Source organism: Triticum aestivum, chromosome 2B (genome assembly GCF_018294505.1).
Source record: "Triticum aestivum cultivar Chinese Spring chromosome 2B, IWGSC CS RefSeq v2.1, whole genome shotgun sequence".
Taxonomy (NCBI): domain Eukaryota; kingdom Viridiplantae; phylum Streptophyta; class Magnoliopsida; order Poales; family Poaceae; genus Triticum; species Triticum aestivum.
The window spans coordinates 407,321,611-407,337,643 of record NC_057798.1 but is presented as its reverse complement, the minus strand read 5'-3'; positions in this window follow the sequence as shown (position 1 = coordinate 407,337,643).

The window sequence follows — 16,033 nt, the reverse complement described above, 5'->3', positions numbered from 1 at the left end:
ACCATGTTAAACTATGCATTTTCCCACCCCATTTACATATAAAGTTTATTAAAATTGGAGCTACGGTTATTTAGTTATGAAATAAATCATTTTAGCATGGCATGTGAGCAAATTTAATCAAACAACATTTTAAACATTTTTAACATAGATGAAAATAGAAGATTATGAAACTAGATGAAAAACTAAGCATTTTACATATATAAATTATTTATATATGATGCATGGTTCATGAGTTATTATATGCATGAACTCTAGGGGTTTTTCTATAAAACTGGCAGTCTCTGGATAAATGGAAAAATCCGCAGTGCATGGAAAAAATACATGGGCTGAATCTGGCGGAACTGGGCTGGGGGAAACTGCTCACATTGCGGGCTGGGCCCGGTTGGGTGAGGAAGCGCGCTGGGCCTGGCGCGGCTGGCAGCCCACGCAGCTGGCCAGCGCGGTCAACGCACAGGGGCGGCGAGCATCGAGAAGCAGGGGATGCAGGGGCAACGGCCGCGGTCGGACTTGGCGATGGGGACGCGCGAGGACGAGTAGATCCGGTCGGTCCCGTTCGGATCCGACGAAGAAGTGGCGGTGGGACTTGAAGCTTGGCACGGTGGTCTTGGCGGCTTCCATGGCGCAAGGAACACCTGTTGCAGGAGAGTACAAGGGAGTTGAGAAGAGGAGACGAAGGAAGGAAGGTGAAGGGCAGAGGCGAGGGGCACGGCCTACTGGTGTCTCGCTGGAGCTCGGACGACCGGAGGTGGCTCGGGGTGGCACCAGGCCGAGGGGCTCGGGGAGGATCCTGGTCACTGGCGAGAAGGCCCTGGCTGGCGCAAGGAGACCCTTGGATCTTCATCCGAGGGTGGAGAAGGGGAGCTGCGGGTTGAATGTATCTGGCTGGTGATTTGCTCGGTGGGGAAAACGAGGAAGGTGGAGAAGGTTGCGGCGGCATGAGGATTTGATGGATGGGACATCCTAAGATTTAGGGTTTGGTCTGAAAATAGACTAGGGTCTATATATATAGGGAAAGATGAGAGTTTTTGGGTCACCCGATCATGATCGAACGGCTCCAGGAAAATAGGTTAGGAAGTGCAAATAAAGGACGGGAGATATTTTAGGGACGTTAGGGGATGATCCGGATCCATCGGTCACGACAGCCCGGTTCAGGTTCAGGTAAGTTTCAGACAAGCTCGCGAGGGGGTCTGAGAGAGGTCAACGAGGACAAGGGGCCTGACAAAATGACAACGGAGGCAAAGAGAGAAGGGGAAACTGCGAACGGCTATGAGTTTTATGAAAACATGCAGATGCAATGCGCATGATGCCATGAGATGAGATGCATGACATGAACAAAATGCAAAACAAAAGACAAAACCCCAACCACGAAGGAAATAACATATTACATAGCCAGAAATGGCAAGAGTTGGAGTTACAATTATGGAAAGCTACATCCGGGGTGTTACAACACTCCACCACTACAAGAGGATCTCGTCCCGAGATCTAGGATGGCACCAGAGAGAAATAGAAGAGGAAGAGAAGAGGTAAAACTAAGTTGCTTCTTCGACAAACGAGTTAAACCATGAACCTTGAGAGGTTGAGCAATTTAAAAGAAAGAGTACAACAGGGATGAACGAGATTGCAAACAATCTGTTAGAAAAGAGGAACAAGGAACATTACAAGAACTTGAAGGTTGCAAAGACATGAATCAAGAGTTTAATGGACAAGATAGAATTCGAAACCACTCCGGTTAAAATAAGATGAGAGAGGAAGAATTCGGGCAGCACTCCGGTTGAACATGGAAGGAATAGAACATGAACTTGAGAAGATGGGATGATACTTGATGAAATCAACAACACACTGCCTCTGGAACTATTGAAAGAATGGCACAATGGGTAATAAGGATTTCAGACAGCACTCAGGTTGAAAATAGAGGCAAAACTTGACAAGATGAAAGAACTTGAATGAGAACACAACACTCCGGTTAAATGGATAAGCAAGAAAATAACATGATCTTGACAAAAACGAGATGATGGGTCAACGAGAGTAACCTCACAAAGCCTCCGGAAGAAAGAATAGAAGATAGATCATTGGAATAACAGAATGGAGAAGGAAATGCCAACTTCTGCCACAAATGAGCTCGGAAAGCACCCTTCCAAGAAGGTTACAACGGGGTTGTTGGAAAACCAACAACAAAACGAATAAGCTTGTAGTGGGCTTATGGAAAACAGCTCAAGACTATGAGATGACATTTTGCCACTAACGAAAACAATTGCTTGCTTTGAGATCAACGAAGAGATGAAAACTTCTTCCACCAAGAGGATAAAGAGCAAGCTTGGGTCATGCATAATCACTACAAATAGGAATAACCCTTAAGGAAAGGCTTTAGGTGAAATCTGACACAAGATAACTCCAAAGAAGAGATTGATGGATTTAAAATACCTCATTCTTGACAACATGTGAATCGCGAAACCTGAATGGAAATTGCCAAGAATGATATAACACCACCTCAAAAGCTAAGGTAGAAAGAATTGCACTTCGAAATGTAAGAAGAAGAATACTTGAAAGCCTCAAAACAAAACATGTGTTGAGCACCATGTTTAATTTTGAGTATAGCTTGGCGGATCATCACCTCGAGAGAAGTCTTGAAGAACAAATGAAGAATTAAAGGAATCCTTGACGAACCACCATGTAGAGCCTCCATGAAGAACTCTGGTAATAAAAGGGTGATAGAAAGGAAGATAAGTTGAAAACACAAAATGAAGCCTTGCAATAATTTAGATGGAGCATCGCGTGGAACTCCGAAAAAGGAAAAGATGAAACACTAGAACCGAGAATTACTTCATCATGAACAATCTCCGGAAGAAAAGAATTGAATCACCTCGAGGAAATAAGAATAAGATTTATTGTATGCTTATCCTTCATCAAATTAAATTGATGACAAGCAATGGATTTGGCATACTACTTATTCCTGTAGAAAGGATTAAAAGAGATATAGCGCAAGCTTGAGAAGGTATTGATGGAACCACCGGTGGGATTTGGAAACAACAAATGAATTGATATGATAACAAAGGAAGTGAAATCTTGAACGAACCACCGTAAAAATTGGAAAAGAGAGTAGCAAGGGCACAATTCACCCGAAAGAATTTGAAAACGAATGAAGATACTTGAAGGGATTTAGATACATGAGAACGAAGAGGCCATGAACTGATTAGAGGTTATTTGAACGATGCACCGGTAAGATTTGGAGAACGATAGCTACACGCTGAGAATGAAGAATTATGACATGATGGCCTTCGGAGGAAAGAAATGGAAACAACTCATGAAATGCTCCGGATGGGTGAAAAGAATTCTCACAATCGAAAACAATTATGAGAGGATGGCATCAAACTTGAGCTATGCATCTTTGGAAGAACGGGTAAGGATTTAAGAGGAACTCTTCTTCGGTCTTCAAAATCCGAGAATGACAAAGAGAACACCACCCAATTGTTGAGACACTCCGGAACAAAGAAGAATAGAAATGATGACCCAACAATGAAAATATTCTGAAAGCGATCTTGGAGAAGGAATATGACTGATGAAAATTCATTCTTACATCAAACTTCGAAAGACTTTGGGAATCGCTCCGAATAAATTAGAAGAGTCAGGTAAGATCCTGGGAAAAGACATGTGGGTTAGGGCCCACTCAAAAGAAAACACCATTGAACAATTTTAAAGAGAGGTTGCACCGGTTGAATTAAATGGCTTGAATGAGATAACAACCTCGAAATATCTTGAACGGATTGAGAATGGAAACACAAGTCTTGTGAGATATCTTCAGCACTCCAGAAAAAATAAATAGGAAGAAGTGAATGATTAAGAGGTGCATCGGCATGAGAAAGCATTAGAAACAAAGAAAGGAATATGATGAATATCGAAAGCTTGAATTGGATCCACCGGAGAAGAAACAACAATGAAGGATGATGAACTTGAAACTATTGAGCATCTTCATGGGAAATCACCAGATAAGAACATTGAGAGAAAAGAAAGAAGAGACTTCTCACAAAGAAAAGGATACATAATTAAGAAATCTGAGTCCTTGAAGAAAAAGGGTGGTAGGGTGGGAAAACAAAGGCAACTTGGGGACGGATGAAACATATACCATTGAGAAAACTTAGAATTGATCTCACAAGTGTTGAAATGATCGGATCCACTCGAAGAGAAGCACACCGCTTGGAAAGAATTGACATGATAATCTCGAAGATCAAAAGGATTAGTACTCCAATAGAAATATGAGAACACCTCTTGAAAGGTATGGAATCAACACTTGACATTGAAGCAACTCAAATACTAGTACTCAAAACAAAACAAAGGATTGGCTTGCAGAAATAAGCCGGAACAAATACATATCATAGAGATTTACCCAATCCCATATCAGGCATCTATCGGAAAGATATTCTAGGAGCTACTTGAATTCCCACCTATAAAACTCTCGAAACTTTCTGGTTATGCAATCTGGTGTTGGGGATACAGGGGAAGCAATATATCTCACCCAAACTAACAATCCCTACATCCAAGCTGTATCCATCCATCAACACATAACCAAGAAACCTTCAGAAATCGTGTACCTCAACCTTCGAAAAGCATCCGTTATACGAGCTATGGCAATACTTCCGAACTCCCAAGTACTGGGCGGCGTCGAGATTATCTTACCAACAACTGCATAGAAGAGATTTTTGATGTCGGCAAAACTCAGGTATTCCAGAACTGCAACGATAAAATTGTGACGACAACACCTCGGAGCTCAACTCCCCGGGACACTGCCACAACCCATAAATGTCAGGAGGCACCAAGAACAATGTTCTCGTCACAATAATATCGGAACGATCCCAAGATACCCGCGTGATCCTAAAAAAATTGTGAAAAATTGAGGAGAGGAAAGAAAAAACATCTATGTCGAGAGTCCTCACCAGAGCGACGAAGGGGGCTGAGGAGTAAAAAGAATCCTACTCTCCGATGTATATAATCCTAAGACTCAAAATAGTTTTCTTCTAGACTCAACAACGGCCAACAATCAAGGGGGTCCTATGGTCGGACGAGGCTCTGATACCAACTTGTCACGTCCAATATGCGATCCTATCCTAAAGGAACTCGAAGGTCCCACCAAGGATAGAAGCGCATATTGGAGACGCTACGCTTTTGCAAGGTGGATATCATTACATCGTACCATTACATAATAGTTGGGGATACATACAAGAGGCATACAATGCCACACGAATACAACAACATCATACACAAGAGCAACATCCGACTACGGATGAAACACAAACAAAAACTCAACGACATCCACCCTGCTAGCCCAGGCTGCCGACCCGGAACCTATCCCCTGATCGAAGAAGAAGCAGAAGAAGAACTCCAAAACAAGCAAACATCGCTCTCGCGTCATGATCATCGCATAACCTGTACCTCTAACTGTTGTTGTAGTAATCTGTGAGCCACGAGGACTCATCAATCCCATTACCATGGGTATCAAGACTAGCAAAGCTTAATGGGTAAGGAAGGGGTAAAGTGGTGAGGTTGCAGCAGTGACTAAGCAAGATATGGTGGCTAATATACACAACTAAGAGCGAGAAGAGAAGCAACGGAACATTCAAGAAGCTAGAAGTGATCAAGAAGTGATCCTGAAGCTACTTATGTTCAAACATAACCCAAAACCATGTTCACTTCCCGGACTCCGCCGGAAAGAGACCATCAAGGTTACACACACAGTTGATGCGTTTTAATTCGAATCTGGTGTCAAGTTCTCTAGAACCGGATATTAACAAATTCCCATCTGCCACATAACCGCGGGCACGGCTCTCGAAAGTTTATACCCTGCAGGGTTGTCCCAACTTAGCCCATCACAAGCTCTCATGGTCAACGAAGGATATTCCTTCTCCCAGGAAGACCCGACCAGTCTAGGAATCCTGGTTTACAAGACATTTTGACAATGGTAAAACAATACCAGCAAAGCCGCCCGAGATGCCGACAAATCCCGATAGGAGCTGCACATATCTCGTTCTCAGGGCACACCGGAAGAGACATCCTACGAGTAAAACCAGCCCTCAAGTTTCCTCGAGGTGGCCCCACAGTCTACTCGGTTCGGACAACCACTCAAAGGAGCACTGGCCCGGGGCGGGGGGGGGGGGGGGGGGTTAAATAAAGATGACCCTTGGGCTCCGGAAACCCAAGGGAAAAAGGCTTAGGTGAGGCAAATGGTAAAACCAAGGTTGGGCCTTGCTGGAGGAGTTTTATTCAAAGCGAACTGTCAGAGGGTTCCCATAAATCACCCAACCGCGTAAGGAACGCAAAATCAAGGAACATAACACCGGTATGACGGAAACTAGGGCGGCAAGAGTGGAACAAAACACCAGGCATAAGGCCGAGCCTTCCACCCTTTACCAAGTATATAGGTGCATTAATTAAATAAGAGATATTGTGATATCCCAACAAAATCCTCTCCACCATGGAGCAATCTTCAACTTCACCTGCAACTAACAACGCTATAAGAGGGGCTGAGCAAAGCGGTAACATAACCAAGCAATGGTTTGCTAGGAAGGGTGAAAAGGTTAGAGGCTGACATGGAAATTTGGGAGGCTTGAAGAACAAGTGATAGGTAGCGCAGCATAGCGGTAGAATGAAGCAACTAGCATAGCAATGATAGTAGTGAGATCCAAGGTAACGGTCATCTTGCCTAAAATCCCACTAGGAAGAAGAACGAGGTCCATGAAGAAGACGAACGGGAGTAGTCGAACAAATCCTCACAATCGCAACATTACCGGAACTAATAAGAAACACCGGAAAGAAACAAACAACATAGTAAACAAACAACACATGAACAAGGCATGATGCACAACCAAGTATGATGCATGACAAGGTTAAATGTTGTTAACATGGCAAGAGGTGAAGCATAACAAAACTACCTATCTAGGCAATTTTAAATGAGGCCGGAAACAACAAACAACAATTCCCGAAAATCCCTATGTGCATATTTTGAGTTTGGTACTGTTCTGCCCTAAACCATATTTTAGATTTGTTAAACATGCAAAGTAATGCCACCATGTTAAACTATGCATTTTTCCACCCCATTTACATATAAAGTTTATTAAAATTGGAGCTAAGGTTATTTAGTTATGAAATAAATCATTTTAGCATGGCATTTGAGCAAATTTAATCAAACAACATTTTAAACATTTTTAACATAGATGAAAATAGCAGATTATGAAACTAGATGAAAAAATAAGCATTTTACATATATAAATTATTTACATATGATGCATGGTTCATGAGTTATTATATGCATGAACTCTAGGGTTTTTTCTGTAAAACTGGCAGTCTCTGGATAAATGGCAAAATTCGCAGCGCATGAAAAAAAATACATGTGCTGAATCTGGCGGAACTGGGCTGGGGGAAACTGCTCACATTGCGGGCTGGGCCCGGTTGGGTGAGGAAGCGTGCTGGGCCTGGCGCGGCTGGCAGCCCACGCAACTGGCCAGCGCGGTCAACGCACAGGGGCGGCGAGCGTCGAGAAGCAGGGGATGCAGGGGCAACGGCCACGGTCGGACTTGGCGATGGGGACGCGTGAGGACGAGCAGATCTGGTCGGTCCCGTCCGGATCCGATGAAAAGTGGCGGTGGGACTTGAAGCTTGGCACGGTGGTCTTGGCGGCTTCCATGGTGCAAGGAACACCTGTTGCAGGAGAGTACAAGGGAGTTGAGAAGAGGAGATGAAGGACGGAAGGTGAAGGGCAGAGGCGAGGGGTACGGCCTACTGGTGGCTCGCCGGAGCTCGGACGGTCGGAGGTGGCTCGGGGTGGCACCAGGCCGAGGGGCTCGGGGAGGATCCTGGTCACTGGCGAGAAGGCCCTGGCTGGCGCAAGGAGACCCTTGGATCTTCATCCGAGGGTGGAGAAGGGGAACTGCGGGTTGAATGGATCTGGCTGGTGATTTGCTCGGTGGGGAAAACGAGGAAGGTGGAGAAGGTGGCGGCGGCATGGGGATTTGATGGATGGGACATCCTAAGATTTAGGGTTTGGTCTGAAAATAGACTAGGGTCTATATATATAGGGAAAGATGAGAGTTTTTGGGTCACCCGATCATGATCGAACGGCTCCAGGAAAATAGGTTAGGAAGTGCAAATAAAGGACATGAGATATTTTAGGGACGTTAGGGGATGCTCCGGATCTATCGGTCACGACAGCCGGTTCGGGTTCAGGTAAGTTTCGGACAAGCTCGCGAGGGGGTCTGAGAGAGGTTAACAAGGACAAGGGGTCTGACAAAATGACAACGGAGGCAAAGAGAGAAGGGGCAACTGCGAACGGCTATGAGTTTTATGAAAACATGCAGATGGAATGCGCATGATGCCATGAGATGAGATGCATGACATGAACAAAATGCAAAACAAAAGACAAAACCCCAACCATGAAGGAAATAACATGTCACATAGCTGGAAATGGCAAGAGTTGGAGTGACAATTATGGAAAGCTACATCCGGGGTGTTACGTATCCCCTCTACGGGCTAGACCCCTTGGCTTATATACATGCCAGGTAGGGTGTCTATGGTTACAAGGTCGGTATCTTGGCGATGAGGTGTAGGAGAAGTCTTGGAGTATATTACAAGTCTTCGGCAGACATAGTCTTGATCATGCCCCATCGTGCAGCCTCCGAAGTCAATCTTGATAAGAACAAGGGCCCACTATCCCAAGCAGAGGAGCATTGGCCGGCTAAGTTAGTACCCCCTAGTCCAGGACACCGTCAGTAGCCCCCAAACTGGTCTTCTATGGCGAGGATGATTCCCTTGACGAGGACAACCTCAGATCTGAAGTCCCTGGCTTGACAAACAAGTTCCCCTTTGTGATTTTAAGATTCTTAAACCATTCTTTTAAAGGAGCAACGTCAAACAAGACACAACCGAGCTCATAGCCTTCCCGAAGAGACAGGGTAACTTAGCCTCGAAGGCCGACCACCTAGGTGTGAATAGTTCCACCTAGTCTGATAACTTTATCAAAGTGGCGCACCCCACGATAGGTTGGGCACTTACTGCCTCCCTAAAATTGTGGCTCGAGGCAACATTTTTACTAGCACGTCCCATCGAGGTGGAGATCGTGCCAGTTTTCTCAGGGATATCATCAAGATTTTGTTTCCCCCCATATGCATAATTACATCTTTTGCAGGGGAGTGGCATTTTTATCGGCGCAGAAAGGGGGGCTCTTGGCCTTTCAACAGCCTATAAGAGCAAAAAGAGGACGACACAAGTAACCACACTCTAATTTCCTTCGCCTGTTGCTTCATCTAGCTCCAGTGCCCAGATCCATTCTCACACTTCTCCTCCTTAGCATATCCAAGCTCCAGCATCTAGCCATGGCCGATACCCTCAAAGGGCATTGGGGTGGTCCGTCATTACGGACGGCACCATCCTAGAGTTGTGTGGCACAGGATATCTCTCCGCCAACATCGTCGCCCGTGCCCCAGGCGCCGACTAGCAAGTGCTCGCTCCCAATGCAAGGGAGCGGGTAGTCTTCATCCCCCACCTCATCCGAGGCCTGGCCCATTCATGTGCGAGATGATGTTCTACTACGGGCTCGACTTCCACCACATGGCCCCCAACTCCATCCTCCACCTTGCCTCCTTCATCACAGTTTGTGAGGCCTTCCTCCGCTGCAAGCCACACTTCGACATGTGGCTGAAGATCTTCGGGGTCAAGCCAAAGTCCAGCAGCTCCGACTTGGCGGAGTGTGGAGGGGCCATGGTTAGCAAAAACCAAAATGCTGACTAGTTCAAAGGCACCTCCATCGATATGTCAAGGAATGGCAGCACGAGTGGTTCTATATCACTAAGCTGCTTGCCCCTGGCTAGACTGAACTCCCGACCTTTTCGGCCGGATCCCTAAAAGAGCTCAGGACCTGGAGGGAGAAGTGCTTTTCCTGGGGGAACCCATATGAGGTGCATATGTTGATCAAGAAGATCAAGTGGGGGTCTACCCACAAGGAGCTCCAACTCCCCGATGTGGTCAACTTCAAGCTGAATCAAAACATTCTCCCGCGCCAACTTTGGGCTAAGCCGATGTGGGAGAACAAGCCCGAGGATGCAGGGCCCATCCTCCACTTCTTCCACGCCACCATGGCCGGTATGTGGACGTGGCACCTCAAGTTGGCCAGGGACAAGATCCACAAGGAAGACCAGGACCTTGGCTTCAAGGTTGGCTATGAAATCCAACGGTAAGTACACGTTTATATTTTTTGTTTCTGTATAGTGAGATAGATTTTGATGAATCGTCTTGTTTTCTATCTGCAGAAATGGTCGGCCAGGATGCAAAAAATGCAGTGCCCGGCCCCACTACCAGAGGAGCCAAGAACCCCTCTGCTCACGGGGCTCCTAGTAGAGGAGCCGCACATGGTGGTTCCCAAGGGGACAAAGTCCCAGAAGGGCAAGGCGAGTGCTCAGACTCGGGAGACATCGGTCACCCGGTCCTAGGACACCACACCTCCTCCATCCATGAAGACGACGTGGGGGAGGATGAGAAGAAGGAGAGCCCCTCCCCTCAAAGGGAAGAGGGCAGGATCGGAGGACGCCAAAGCTGGAATGCGACCCAAGGGCTCAAAGAGGCCAAGGAGGACCTTAGCCGAGGCCGCCGGCAAGTCGTCGGAGAAGGTCGAGCTGTCCGACAAAATCAGAGGATGACCCCCTTGCCCTGGGGAGGAAGAAACCAGCACCCTGAGGGTACATCATCGCTTTTATACTTCATGCTTTAATAATCTCTTTTATCAATAGCAAGCTTATACGGGCGTCTTATATGCAGTCCGCCGAAGGTGCGCCCTAGCAACTCCTCAAGCGGGTTGCCGTCTGCCAGCGGGACCCCGGATCCCGCTACTCTGCCAGCTCATGACGGGCTGGGGGAGGCAACATCCACTGCGGCCCGCCAAGTTGACATGACGGGGGTCGGACAGCCGATTGGCATGACCGAGGTTGAGACCTCGGTCCCACGGGACCAAGGGGACAGGGCCCCCGAGGTCATTACGGAAGCGTCGTGCCAGTCATTGGCCCACCCGAAGTCTGCTCCGGCTCCAATGCCGCAGCCGGAGACCCCTTTGCCCAGCACCCAGGTGCTCAACTCAGAGGTTGTCTTGCCATCCCCGCCTCCTTCCCAAGGACGGGCCAGCATAGGGTGGACCGAGGAGATGGAGGAGACCTTGAAGGGCTCCTCCCTCAAAGAAGAGCATCCTGCCTTAATAGGCACAACGCTACATGGCTTCCTGTCCACAGGGACCGGACTGCACAAGGTCTTCAAGGGTCTTGTCATGAGCTTTGAGGTACTCTGTTATCCTTGTACAAGAATTATTTCTTTGGTTGTGTTTACTTTGCAAATCTATGTCTTTGTCTGAGGACATATTCTCATGGCCTTCTAAACAACCTGGTTAGTGAGTAGCCCCCTGGCCCAAAGCTAGTTTCAAGAAACCGGTGTTGGAATCGTGTGAGAGTAGGAGCTTAGTGGGTAGCCACCAGGACGCTGCCCAATGTTATGAGGCAATTTGTCTGAAGTTCCAATGACTTGATCGTGGGGCTTATGTAAAAATCTTTGCTTGCAGGTTTCTACCTCGGCTCCGAGCTCCATCTCCGAGGAGATTGCGGAGGTAAACCGAAAGCTCAAGAGGTCCGAGAAGAACCTCAACCTGATGAACCAACGGTTTGAGCAGTCTCAAGGTAAGAGACTAATGCTTCTTGCCCTTGAATATTACTTCAAAAAGATTACTATTTTTTTGGAATTTAAATGTCGAGCTGTTTGAATGACAGCGGTTGTGGCCGAGCTTGAAGGGCTCAAGGCCTAGCTCAAGAGGGCTAGACATGAGGCGGAGCAGCAAAAGGTTGCGGCCGTGAAGGCGGAGAAGGCCCGGGTTGCCAAAAAGGTGGCCAGGGAGATGGACCAGATGCGGGTCCTAGAGATCAAGGAGACTCTGAAGGGCGTGTTTAAAGCACGAGACAAAATTCAGGTAGGAGAGAAGCATGCGAAATAGGATCTCGAGAAGCTCCAGCTTGCGCACTACGAGCTCCAGATCGTGGCCACGGCCGACCACGAAGTGCTCCAACAAGTGGAGCAAATAGCCACGGGTAAGCCATATTTATCGCAATGTGTGTTTGGCAGCAAAGAGTATGTCGGGCTCACCTAGCTGTGGTGTTCCATAGAGGTCTCCATGGATCTTTCAAAGAGTGTCACAGATGCCATCCAACACTTCGACTAGTTGGAGGGTCATGAGGCAGAGAAGGCATTCTAGCGGCAATTCCCAGTGTCGTCGTTGTCCAGCTGTTGAATCATCGAATGAAGCAGCTGGCGAAGCTATTCCGCATGGCAAGGCCGGCACCCCAGGACCTCTGCATCAAGTTGTTGCCTGCCGAAGCCCTGCTGACCAGCTTCTTCGGCCTGCTGGCTCGGCTGCGAGATGCTGCCCTGCAAGTGGATTGCTAGAGACGGTTTGCCTACTTAGAGGGGGCGTGGAGAGCGTACGCCTGCATGAAGATGCACTTCCAGAAGGTTGATACGACGATCATTGTTGTGCCCTCCCCTCCCCCTCGAAGGGAAGCCAGGCACCGCGGAGCAATTCTTTGCCGAGGTGGAGGAAGGTGCCCGTGCGACCGAGGCCATGTGTCCAAAAGACACATTGTATCAATTTTAGTACTGCAGAATGCCGGAGTACGTTGGATGTATAAAAGTTGTCTTTTTGTTTTAATGAGTATGGTGTTAGTAAGAATATTTGTGTTGAGGTTTGTGATTCCTGAAGCATGCATGTATTGTTGGGGATATAGCTATTGGGTATGACCCGCCCAGGAGGGGCCGGGTCATACCACTGGCGGTTCATAATGAGAAGGCCCATGAAGATGTTGAAGATGGCGGTTCACGATGCTAGCTTACTGAAGGCCCAAGACCCAGAGGAGACTTGAGGCCCACGAGCGTAAACCGTTGTATGTTAACTTGTATGTTAAGGAAAGCGTAATGCTGTTACCGAGCCGGACACATTGTGTATGAGCCGGCCGGGACTCTGTAAGCCATCGGGCATTAGCCTGTGTATATAAAGGGGTGACCCAGCGGCGGTTTAGGGCAAGAAAATAAGAGATTGAGAACTAGGTCAAGCGTATTCGCTCCCTGGTAATTGAAACCCAAGCAATACAACCCTAGACTGGAGTTTGCCTTTACCTCCACCGTGAGGGTCCGAACCAATATAAACTCTCTTTGTCCCTTGTCTCGTTTAACACCTTCAAGCTAACTATGTTGCGATGGCTACACACCTAAGTCCTCATGCTAGGACATCTACCGTGACAATTCCACAACAGTTGGCGCCCACCATGGGGCCAGCGCACGGTGGTTTCGAGTTCTTGAAGGGAAGCTTCGTAGGGCTCAAGGGATACACTGTGGGCCGGATGACTAAGAGTCATCGCGGCAAGCTCTACATCGACGACGTAGGCTGGGGCCCCGAGGCTGGCTCAATCGAGTACGGGTACCGGGTCCCCTTTTGCGGAATCCACATCTTCATTGGCCAGATTGGTGAGTCGGAAGCAGAGCCGGACATCTGCACCGACATCATCGAGACGGCTCAGCGCGGGTGACCCGCCAAGGTTCAAGCTGCCCCGAAGCATGTCTTTGTTGGCTTTGTTCAAGGAGCGGAATTGGAAGGAGGATCTGAATCCGTTGGTGAGACGGTCATCTACTCAGGCGATGAATCTTCAACTGGTGAAACCGATTCTATCTATCAGGTTCAGGATGGTGGGCTTGGGGTCTGTTCCGATGGTGATAGTATTCCGGACCCCTACGAGCCTCCACACCGGGTTGCAATCTTCATGGCCGGTAGATAGCTGGGCAGAATTCTTCAACTGCAGCAACAATGAACTTTGGGTCAGTAACAACGACGACAACTGGGCTTGGAGGCCCTATGCGCCCGCCGGCTCAAGTTTTATCTAATCTATTGGATGCCCTGGCGACATTGTTAACGGCGGAGGTAAACCCGACGAACCAAACTTAGCATAATGCGAACGTTGCAAAGTTACATGACGAGATAACCCAGTCCAAGGAGGATCTGAACACGGAGAACACCCGGATGGCAATGGAGGGAGCCACCTTGCAGAGGGAGGCAGAACGGCTACTAGCAGAGAGCTTCCGCTTAAGCTTAGACCGGGACGCATCAAACACTGTCTTTAACAGAAGGCATGTGAGTCGGTTACCCCCGGCTTACGATGCGAGGAACCTTTTTAACACGCCTGGGGCAGGAACTAGTAACCCGCCTGGTGTGGATCAGGCCATTGAGGCGCCGACGGCTGGGGAACCGGTTCAACCTCATGCTGCAGACCCCCCACGTTTGAACTTGATGCCTCCTCAGCATGTTCCGACACCCCCAGGTCATTTTTATAACCCTTTGGATAACATGATAGTTGCGGCTACTCGACTGGCGGCTCACCCGGTTCAGGATGAGTCGCCAGCAGCGATGGAAATACGGAGAGCCGGAGAACTTCTTCAGATGGCTGTGGCTCAGCAGGCGGCTTATTCATATAGTCACGATCGTATCCATTCAACACCTCGTCCAAGCCAGAGTAATAGCAGGCACATTGATGAACCGGCCGTGTCAAGCAGTGAGCGGCACCACAATCAGCCTTGTAGGCTTAACCCGCCGCGTGCTGGTAATGATGCTTAGGCTTTGGTGGACCAGGGCAAGGCTCAACGTGAGGTGGAGCTGGCGGCTCAACAACAATCTCTGGTTTATCCATGAATGTCTGTGGAGGCGGGAGTAACCTCTAGAACCTTGGGTGTGCCATGTTTAGTGTCGGCTCTACGCAACAAGCGCTTGCCTAGGGATTTCAAGGGCCCTCGCAAGGTGCCTAACTACACGGTGGATCAGCCTCCAGAGGCTTGGATTGAAAGTTATGAGATGGCTATGGAGATGTTGGGTGTTAGTGATGCTGCATGTGCTAAGTATTTCACCATGATGTTGGATGGGTCGGCTCGTACTTGGTTGAAAGGGTTGCCCGCTAACTCCATTGGGTCATGGGCAGAGTTGAAAAGGCGATTTATTCAAAATTTTAAAGACACATGCAAGCAGCCTATGTCAATTCTGGATTTGGACTCTTGTGTCCAGGGTGAAGGTGAGTCAACAACCAACTGGATGCGCCGGATCTCAGCTGTTATACACTCATTGGACAGTATCAACGCCGATTCCGCAGTCCTGATGTTAGAGAAGAATTGTCGTTTCCTTCCCCTTAAACGGAAATTGGGACGGCTTAAGCATAATTGCAATGATATGGGGGATCTCATGGCGGCTCTCGTCAAGTATGCCGACTTTGATAGCACTAAGGATCCCGAGTCTGATGATGAGAAGATTGGGATGGGGAAAAAGAGCGGCAACACAAAAGGGACATCATAACACGGCGGGTCAAGGTGGCAATGGTAAACGTAAGGCGGACGTCGGTTTAGACTTTGTGGCTAACACCAACACGCAGAGTAATAACCAGCGTCATAAGGGGAAAACACAAGCGGCCCGGTTTGGAGGGCCAAAGTTCAACCTTGAGGCCATGATGAATCAGCCTTGCCCAAAACATGGAACCCAGGATAAGCCGGCTAGTCATCTGTGGAAGGATTGTTTCATTATGAGGGAGTATAGAAACTCTAACTTTTTCTAGAATAATCATGGTCCGCATGGCGGTTCAGGATCTGACTCTCATGGACCTGGTTTTGGAGGTGGTGGCTCAAGCTCCAGCTTTCATGGCCAAGGTAATCAAGGTGGTTTCAATCAGCAATCTAGTCAAGGGAATTAGCAGCAGCAGTCTGGTTATCAGAGCAATCCGAAGTAGATGAATAGTAGTTAGTATGATGTGTTCACCACAAGGCTGTGCAAGCGAGGTCAGAAAATCCATAAGAGGGCGGTGAACTTAGTTGAGCCGGCGGTGCCTCATCATGTGAGGTGGTCCGAGCAGCCTATTGTATGGATCCACGAGGATCACCCGCCCCGGGTTGACAATCCAGGTCAGTTGGCATTGGTGGTTTCTCCTCAGGTAGGGGG